The following is a 9,430-nucleotide window of genomic DNA, read 5'->3' on the forward strand; positions in this document are numbered from 1 at the left end:
GGAAATGGCAGATAAAGGCGGGCAGACTTTCCTTTCCAGCACTCCTCCTGACCACACTGGCCCCTCTTGACAGCTCCGAAGCCCCTCCTCCCCCCCTCGCTCTTCTTTTAACATTCACTTTATCGTGACAGTATTTAGAGGAGATACGGTGGTAGAAAGCACAGGCCTTATGACTGCTTTTGATAGAAATTATACAATTGTTCATTAGTGGTTAAGATAATGCCCCTCACCCCTTCTGCCCCTACACCACCAACCACCCTCTCTACCCCCCCGCCACTCTGTTTTCCCATTGGGATCTCATTTAGGAAGCCCAGCATTCAGCAGTGCATACTGTCGGGGTTACGGATGTGACACACACAGGACCAGCCTCAGACAGTGCAGCAGGAAATGTCAAGTTAAGTGAAGGAAACAGTTCGGCCTGCACACTCTGTTGAGCAGGGTATGTACCTCCCTGTGTGCATGAGGAGGGCTGGGGAGTGTAAGGGGGGGTAACGTGTGAGCTTGTGCTCCCTCTGCCTGAGTCTGTCACTCTTACAGTGGCTATCATGTTTTTAATGGAAAATGGTCAACTAAAATCAAATATTAAGCTTTGATAACCATGGTGGAGGAGCAGTGCCCTCTGAAGTGGAAAAAGCTTTCAGCTTTCTTTACACCGTATCACTTTTCACCAACTCAGGAGCTCCGGGTTGATTCTGAGAGTCGTGTTTGCTCCAATTCACGTCGAGATAATTCAGTCCTCGGACTCCTCCTTTGTTAGATCTCATCAGTTTGTTTTATTCATCCCATCTCGGCGGCTGCTCGCCACGTTCGCAGAGCGCCAACTTATTAATTAAGATTTCATCCCGGTGCCTACTTTCTTTCTTTCTGCGTGTTCTGCTGCTGGCAGAAGCAGCTGTTCATATTTTCAGACATTTACATATTTAAAGGGATAGTTCAACTACTACTGAGCGATAGACCTGATTTCAACGTTAAGGCCACACATAAGACCTCTTTCAGATATGATGAGGCAGTCGCTGGGTTTCCATTACAGACGAGCGCAAAGGTTTTTTGATATTCTGTAAACATTAAAAACACAAAATTTCTATTGAATTAAAAATGCAAATAAAACACATGTGAAACAGTTTGTAGGTTATTAAAAATGGCGGCAACAGACGTAAACACTTAGATGAGATATATTCATATCAACACTTTCCAATCACAAACTCAACTTTTGATAAGCTCTGCATAAAGCCTGCCTCCGCCTTTTGTGTCAGTCTCTTTCCACACTTAACTTCCTAATTAAGTAATTCAATAATGCCTCTGAACTCTCAGCATAGTGATGTTTTTCTTTTAAGGAGAGAGTAGCTTCTTTCTAGTTATGAAATATTACAATTGGTTTTGGCTTCTTGACATCCAGTGTCTTTTGCAGTGGAATTTGGATGTACAATAATAATAATAATTAATAAAGACAATCCATATAAAAAACATACTTTTTACAAAAAAGTTTCCAGCAAACTTCAATCAAATTCCAGAAGCTTGGATTATCTTCAGACAGCTAATCCTAAAATTACCAACAAATTTGAGATTATCCACATCTTGGTAAATGCCAATGTAATGTTTCAGTGGTTCGCTCTGATAAAATGGGGACAGTATTGCACATACCCAATCGAAAATATCACACAAAGTATCTTTTTCATCGGTGACATTGTGTTTCGCCTAGGCAAGCCTCATCACAAAGGAACAGGAAAAACTCGCATTAAAAAAAAAAAAAAGTATGGCCAACTGGCCGGCAGTCGCATTGACAAGAAAAGTAGCATCAGAGCAGAACTTTCTTGCCAAAACTGAAGTTGGGTGACAAACACCCTCTTTCCCCCTGTCTCCTGGATCAGCTATAAGACGATTTCAATGACATGCAGAAGATCAACTGTTGGGAGAGTGAGGACTGGGAAGACAGGGGCTTAGAATCGCGGCCGGATCAGAATGAGATGAACATACAATCAGAGGCAGCGCCACACGGGCTTATCTGCCCTTTCACGATGGCTGTCATCATCTGAGAGTTCACTCAGCTTCTCCTCTGCCAAGATGAGAAGGCTTTTTTTCTGGCAGAAAGTTTCCCCCTTTTTTTTTTTTTTTTTGCTTCAGGAGAAACTTCTGGAGGAAACTTGCAGTGCCCGACAAAAAGAACACATGAAAGTCATCAGGAAGAGGATGGGGGAGAGTGGGGACGGCACAGCAAAAATGAGAAGTCAGAAGATGTCAACCTGGGTGAATATAACAGAATCAAATACACGGAGGGCGAGATACCAAGCTGCAGGGCATACAGAATAAGATTAAATAATGCATGGATGTGGGCAGGCATGGCTGTCGAACACACACTGGGCTTGAAATAAAGTTAGCTTCCAATTACAAGCCGCCCCTCTCTCTCTCTCTTTTTCCTGTTCAGCTCGATCTACATTACTGATCTCCTCTAACGCGGAGGCACGCTTTCTGTTCCAAGCCCTCCCGCTGTGATATGCTATGCATGCATACGTAACGCTCCATAATGCACACTCCACCACGTCCCTCCAAAAACACAGTCCCCCCCCACAACCAACCTCCCATGAGTGTCATTTTGATGCGAGCTACTGATGGACTGTCGGCATACTCGGCATATGTTGCATATACTTCATACAAAACCCCCGTTTGGCATCGGTCTTGTCGGGGCTGTGTGGGAGATCCCGTGACATAAAATGGCTCCATTTCAGTGCACATCACTAAACATATCCCATACAAGGCTGTGGCCAGTGTTTATAGCTTACCCCCTGTGAGGTATTGGCATCCAGTAAGCGGCTCTATATCTGAGGCAGCATTGTGGCTGGTGTAGCCGTCTCCCATGTGAGCCTCGCAACGCGAGGTGATTAGAGCGTCTCTGTCAGCGGCTGAGGGGGGGACAGATGGAGCAACAGAGGACTTTCTTGAGAGGCTATGGTAATTAGGAGTGAAAGGAGAGAAAATGGCGGCTTCAGAGCGACCGGGTTCAGGGACGGGCTTTAAACGACGCCTTCCGAGCGGCGCGGGGAGTTGTAGGCCTTTTGGCCAGTCAATGTGGCATTGTTGGGTTCGTGTTAACATGTTTGCGCATGCTGTGATGTTCTCGCTGCAGGATCACTGCTCTGGTGGAAGCGCTGTTCATTGAACGGAGAAGTGGGGATTTCATTTTCAAGCATTAGCAAACATAAACGAACTGCTTATTTTCAGCAACTGTGTCTGAAAATTTGAGTGTTATAGTATCCCGTCTCTGCCACAATGTACAATACGTCACCTTGGTACTAAATAATAATAAACCAATTAAAAGAGAGCATTTTGGAAGTGGCTTTAGCTTCGACAAGTTCCCAATCTTTTAGAACAGACATTGACTTTAATAAGGGGCATAGTTTTAAGCTGACGCAATTCTGAATATTTGTTTATACAAGGAGGGAAGTGGATTGAAGTAATGATGGAAAAAATTATTTAAAAAATACTATAGATGAAGCAGCAAATTTATTTAACTAAGTACAACACACTGACTGCAAAAGTGTGCAAAACTTTGTCAATATTACGCTAATGTGAAAAACATCCACAATTTAGCATTTGCAATGTCTCCATTAAATAAACACAAAATCCTGTGGTTTAATGCTCAATGAAATTTTAACCTGGGAAGACTGAGAACCCCCCCTGTATTCCACAAACATTGTGAAAACATTCCTAAACTCTGAATTGTAATCTGTATTTGTGTCCCTTAAAAACCTAGCTAAAAAGCTTTCAGTGTGTTTTCATGAAAAGAGTAAAGATTTTAGAAAACTAAAAAGAATTCCTGTTCAGAATGAAATTGTTCAAGTTTGGTAAATCCAAGTATTTTTGTGTTTTGAACTGAAACATATCAAATGCCGTTCAAACACAAGAAGTGAAGAATGCTAAGTTTGGTGTTAGCAGCTAACGGTTAGCTGGTTATTGTATTCTCTCTGAGAAGAGAATACAGTAGCTTAGCTCAGTTGTATTTTGTCTGTCACTTTGTCATGGCTTTTTTTTTACTGTCCAATGCCAAAAAAATACTGCACCATAAAAATAGTTTAAAAGTGGTTGAGACATGCTATGTTTTTGTTGCGGTTGCTATAAACATGCCCAAGAAGAAGTTTAAAAAGTACATTTTACTTAATTTAAAGCTCAAAGCTAATGCTAAGTTCAGTGTTATCAGCTAACTCGATCAAAAGAACAAGTCACTTCTAAAACGACTTCCTTTTTGCTTCAAAATAAGAGCCTGGAAACATAGCTTCAGGATGTCGAGCTTATAGCTTTATGTGGCACTACTTCACCAGGTTAAGATCAACTAAATGCTACAGAGAATAAATATTTTTATAATTCTGTGAGGTTGGCCATTCTTGCCTGAGCAGGTTTCAGAAATTTAAATCTAATCTGTTTTATCTCATTACAAAATCATAAAACTTGGAAACATTATTTGGCCCGAACAAAAAGCTGTAAACATTATTTTGGCAACTGCCTGCACATACAGTACACAATGCATAATAAAAATCCAGATCTCTTTGAAGCTTGCAGAACTCGACATTAATTCTTTCTTTTTGACCCTCTTTCTAGTAAATAAAATCCAGCTTCACCTCATCAGTGTTAAAAATTCAAACGCCCCCCCCCCCCCTTTCTCGCCTTTCCACAAAGGGGATGATTTGTCCACACTGTGATTAATTGCTTTGTCAACCATCAATCTCAAACACCATGAAATAGCCACAGGACCTGCAGCCAGCAGGTTGCTGGTGAAACAATGGCAGTAAAGTCCCCAAGGGGCCACATATTAATGAGGCTATAGCCACACATAATAATTCAGCATTAAAATGTAATGCATTCTTTAATTAATTAAGTCTCATTTATAAACACCCCCGCCCCCATTTCTCTCGCTCCTCTTACTTGACCTTACAAGGAAGTATTTAAGGTTTTCTAGTGGTGCTTTAACATATTTACATAGTTAATGTGCCGATGTCCTGAACAGAATTTTTTTTCTCCATCTAATGCAGATTGGGTTGTTTGCATATACCAGATACATTATTAAAATCATTACCATGTATATTTCTTCATAATTACACCTAATAAATCGACAACTCATTTTTTTTCTCCAGACTTAGTTCTTACAGGACAGTCTTTGATTTCTCGATCTTGATCTGATCCTTGTACCTGAATGGACTCAAACAAGTCCAGTTGTCTGCAGTGGATCCAAGGCCTCGACCTCAACCGCTTGCAGGTTCCTAAAATCTGTAAATTCTCATAAAAAAAATACTTAGAACTGCTTATTTTAATAGCGCAAACAGCAAATATACCTAAATATGCATTAATACACACAGTGGAACCTATTTTTCATTCACAAAAACACACGATTGCCTTTTTTTCCACTCAAACAATGCTGCTCCTGGATTGGCTGCCTTGTAAATGCCAGCAAATTCTAGACCAGAATCTGAGAACAGGCACATTTTCCAGTAATTCGGAGTTACTTTCCACAATTCGTAATTAGGTGATCATTACATATTTTACTCCAGTTCTATTTAATGGGTTATGAGGAAACCTTCAGGAAAGGTTTTTATTCCATATGACATACTTCAGCTTTAAACACTGCAGAATGTAATGACTTGTGTGTCAGCTGAAAAACTCTCAAAACTGGAAACCAGGGGTTGATGTGCGGGGAAGGCAGGTCACATGACACAAACGGGAAACGATAGTCTCTCTTTTAATTGTAACCTTCATTGTAAATGATATGCTTAAGTTTCAGAACTTGATGTTTTATTAAGTCAAACATCATCATCATCATCATCACAGGTCATAAACCACCAATCAAACTTAGACTCTTGCTAGTATACACCTTGTAACAATATGACTCTTTAAGAAAAGTAGAATAGCAGTTTTTACTATCCAACAGTAGTAAAGACCAGAATAAGCACATGAGATAAGAAAAACTGTTCTCCATGGTTGGAATATGTCAGGAGAAATTTATACAAGGTGCACAATAAGGGCTTAAGACAGTAATTTCATTTACTTGTGGAGAAATATTGATGTCAAATGATGTGTGGTGGAAAATTACCCAGGAAGAGTCAGGAGAGGAAGCAAGGAGGAGCAGGACGGCAAAAACATTTCATATGGCAACCCGAGGCAGAATCTCTTATTTACACAGCATTATGAGAAAACACCAAATATCTTCTAAACTATACAATGAGAAATAAACACGTCACATGCAATTTATAAAATGCAGCTATGATTTTTGATAACTTTTAGTGTCTTCCGTTATCTGAAAAAGTGCTTTCAGTGAGGAGCATTCATCACGACAAACTACCTAGAATTGAGGTCATGATCAAATTCACTCCTTATAGATTTAAACTTTCTGCAATAGAACACATAAAATAATCTGTTTTGGTCTTTACAAAAACTTTGTCAAAAACGGCTTTTCCATTTCTTGAAGTGCTTGATTTAAGCATCTCTACTAGGGGAACAAGATAAATATACAGGTGGATGTTTTTGGAACCGAGGTCTTTCTTACACTCAAACAAGACAAAATTAAAGGTATGTTCAGCAGACTGGAACCACCTGAAGTAAAGCACACATACCATCAAATGACCACCTTCCAGCCCAGATACTAACAACCTGAGCATCAAATTTCATGTCACACATGCTGGCTTAAAAAAACCTTACATTGGTTTCCAAATTGGTTGGTCACTCCAACATTGAAAAATAGGTCAATTTTTTTTTCAAATCCAAAGTGTCTGCTAGGCTCTGTGATTTCAGATTGATGTATGGGGTAGATTTTTTTTCGCCCCTTTTACCCCTGGCAAGTGAAACTCTAGAGATTCCAGGCACAGCGGGTGCTAAGGTGTGCGTTTCTACCAAACTTCAGAGGGATGTGGAAAACACACATCAAGAAATTGGCAGAATTAATTGTTTTATTCTGATGAGAGATGCTGTGGAGCTGAAATCTCATTTTTGGAATAAAAAAAATATTATTTTTAATTCCTCCCTTAGGATGGTTTGTTAAAATGATCCCACCTGAATATTATTTCTCTTTGGAATACGAGCAAAGCTTTCAGGATGCGAAATGCAGAACAGAAACTGCACTCTGAAGTAATTTATTCCTGTTTCGGGATGGAGAGCAGCGTTCCATCGCTGGACTTGTTCTGAGTTCACGCTAGCTCATGTTAGCTTGTGCTAATTTGTTCCTCCACAGCCTGTTTAATTTTATTGATGTCTGCAGACTTCGGCGCGACCCCGGTGATTAAATCAAACCTAATCGGGGTCAGTTGGTTTTGGCTGCACCGAAGCACCTCGACATCATCATTCTGCTGAACCCCAACCTCTGCTCTCACTTCGCCTCCCAGGACTCCCCGGGCGAGCCGGCCTAACCGGGACAAACAGCTGCTCGTCATACGTCTTGTCACAAGCCGGACTCGTACTCGCTTCTATTTTTTTTTTTTTGGGACAGCGGGGCTCTTCCTTTCTCTGGGTTTGGGGTTCGGAATTTCACCGCGATCCAAATCAGAAATGAGACTTTGTGTTTAAGATTTCACTTCCAAGCTGTCTCTGCCTGTGGGACCTGCTCCTTGGGCTTTTCATCAGCTGCCATTTTCGACGGCATGCAGTAATTTCATGGCTCATTGCAAGCGCTGAAAACCTTTGAAACTGCAAATGTTAACTTTGCCTGGCCTGGAGCCATTTAGGAAGCGATTAATTTAGCAAACAGAAGTGAGCCACTTTCTCCTCCTAGCCTGCGCATAATTTTTTTTTTTTTTTGGGAGGGTTTGGGGGGAGAAAACGAGGGAGGCGGGTGTCGGCTTCTATCTGTATTTGAGTACGAGTGAGCAATGTAATGACGGCTGCTGTAATTGTGGCGGGTGTGAAAACGGTTCCTACCTGAGCCCCTGCTATCTGACTCATCTCTGCTGTGCTGAGCTTCCACAGCCCGGCTGATTGAGAAGAGGTGGGATCACTTGCGGCGTGCTTGACCTTATTTCTTCTTGTAAGTTAAAGCGTGTTAAAAAAAAGAACGCGTTTGTTTGCGGTTTCGACACTTTCCCCTCACCCCCCACCAATGTGTTCAAATTTCCTAACTCTCATCAGGAATTTTCCATATTGTCACATTCTTAAAATAACATTTTTTATTTTTTATTTTTTTGCCAAAAGTGATTTTGTCAACAACAAAAAAAATGCCACCTTTCTTTTCAAAAGATGTCTTAGGCCAAAAAGAAAAAGAAAAAAAAAAATCACTTTTGGCAAAATAAAAAAAAAATGAGGGTGACGATATATTCTTCGACTCAATGTGGAAGCGAGTGTTTAATTTGGATAAAAGGAAGGAAGAGACAGTATTGGGAGAGTGATGCGTTTTGGCTGTGGTGCAGTCAGGAAATAGTGTGGATCCCAGTGAGAGGCTCATGGTGTTTGCCCAGTATTCCTGGAGGCTTGTTTTGTCACAGACTCTGTGCAGCAAGGCATGGGAGCGGCAGAAGGCAGCGGGTCGGCCAGCCTTCCCCCACAGCTGTCCTCCTCCGTTCTGGCACCCGTTCTTCACCGAGCCAATATGAAAACAAATTCTCAGCCCTCTTTCGCAATTAATTTTCCCTCGCAGCAGAAAAAAAAAAGAGAGAGAAAAAAATCAGTCTTGACAACATAACATATAGCAGGTTGTGTACAGAAAATCTGGCTGTACACAGAAGCAGAACAACCTCACAAAAATCTGTTTGTTTCCCGAGAGTAATTTTTCACTCTGCTGGGAGCAGTTGTCTCGCACATATTCCTCCTCATGTGCGTGTAGATCAGTGCAGGACCATTGAAGTGGTAGTAAAGTGAACAAGTGCACTATGGGGAGGGGGGGGGGGGAATACATTCATACTTTATAAATCCAACATCCATTTTTGTATGGGTAATAGTTGTAGCGTGGGTGTTGCAGCGTAATTTTAGGCAACGTCTCATTTTGCTGTATCCATTTCTGAGCTTTGAAAGAAAAAAAAAAAGATCCATTAATGTGCATTAAAAAATTAGTTAATTTGTCACAGGTCAAATTAAGTTTATCCAAGTAAATACATTAAGTATTTACTTGGATACTTAATGTATCCAAGTAAATACAAGCCTAAATACATGAAGTTGGACAAACTTAATTCAAACTCATTTTTAAAAAAAGTTGGATCATCTGTTTTTTTTTTTGATTTTTTTCAATGTGGGATAAAGCCAGCTTTGCTCTCATTGATTATCAAAGTGTTAAATGTCAACATTCTTGTTGGAAAAAAGAAGGGGAGAGGGTTAAAATGCAAAAATAACACGAGGACAGCTGGGAACACACCAAATTCCTATTTGGATCCTTACTTGTTCAGAGACTGTGTCGGTGTCGGCCCGCGCTGCGTTTAGGAAACGACTGCTTCCGTTACCTGGATGCCCCCGCAAGCTACATCTGCAT

General features: G+C 40.9%; 1 long non-coding RNA gene across 2 annotated transcripts in view; it reads right to left on the reverse strand.

Annotated features, from left to right (window-relative positions):
* LOC103478211 (uncharacterized) overlaps positions 1-2,946 on the reverse strand; it is a 46,290-nt gene extending 43,344 nt beyond the window's left edge. For both annotated transcript variants that reach the window (XR_535757.2, XR_535756.2), the window contains exon 1: positions 2,778-2,946. This is a non-coding gene — a long non-coding RNA (uncharacterized LOC103478211). The remainder of the gene's footprint in view (positions 1-2,777) is intronic.
* Positions 2,947-9,430: the final 6,484 nt, after the last annotated feature.

This window comes from Poecilia reticulata, linkage group LG16 (genome assembly GCF_000633615.1).
Source record: "Poecilia reticulata strain Guanapo linkage group LG16, Guppy_female_1.0+MT, whole genome shotgun sequence".
NCBI lineage: Eukaryota > Metazoa > Chordata > Actinopteri > Cyprinodontiformes > Poeciliidae > Poecilia > Poecilia reticulata.